This window comes from Cucurbita maxima, unplaced genomic scaffold (genome assembly GCF_002738345.1).
Source record: "Cucurbita maxima cultivar Rimu unplaced genomic scaffold, Cmax_1.0 Cma_Scf03912, whole genome shotgun sequence".
NCBI classification, from domain to species: Eukaryota; Viridiplantae; Streptophyta; class Magnoliopsida; order Cucurbitales; family Cucurbitaceae; genus Cucurbita; species Cucurbita maxima.
This window is the reverse complement of record NW_019275928.1, coordinates 1-408: the sequence shown is the minus strand read 5'-3', so window position 1 is coordinate 408 and position 408 is coordinate 1. Positions and strand designations below refer to the sequence as shown.

The 408-nt window shown below is 32.8% G+C and overlaps 1 non-coding gene across 1 annotated transcript; it reads left to right on the top strand.

The window, feature by feature from the left end:
• The first annotated feature begins 256 nt into the window (after positions 1-256).
• On the top strand, positions 257-329 carry TRNAF-GAA. Its single transcript has one exon. It is a non-coding gene; the product is annotated as a tRNA-Phe (tRNA).
• Positions 330-408: the final 79 nt, after the last annotated feature.

The window sequence follows — 408 nt, the reverse complement described above, 5'->3', positions numbered from 1 at the left end:
TATTTCTTTCTAAAATTTCAATTAATTAGCGTAAATACTTTTACTTAAAAATTTTCATTTTTTAATGTTAGCAAGGATAGCTCAGTTTGGAGAGAGTCAAATTTAATATTTAAAGGTCACGTGTTCGATCTCCATGTTAACCAAACCTATTTCGCATAACCTGACTATTCAATAGAAAATTAGTCATTATTTCTTGTTAAAATCTCAATGAATCAGCTAAAATACCTATACTGATGAATTTTTATTTCTAATGATTGCGGGGATAGCTCAGTTGGGAGAGTGTCAGACTGAAGATCTGAAGGTCACGTGTTCGATCCACGTTCACCGCACTTTGTTTAAGTTGCATAACTTGACTCTAAAATCTGGCACGTTTTTTATCCAACTGGCATAAGTTGACTAAGTTGCACA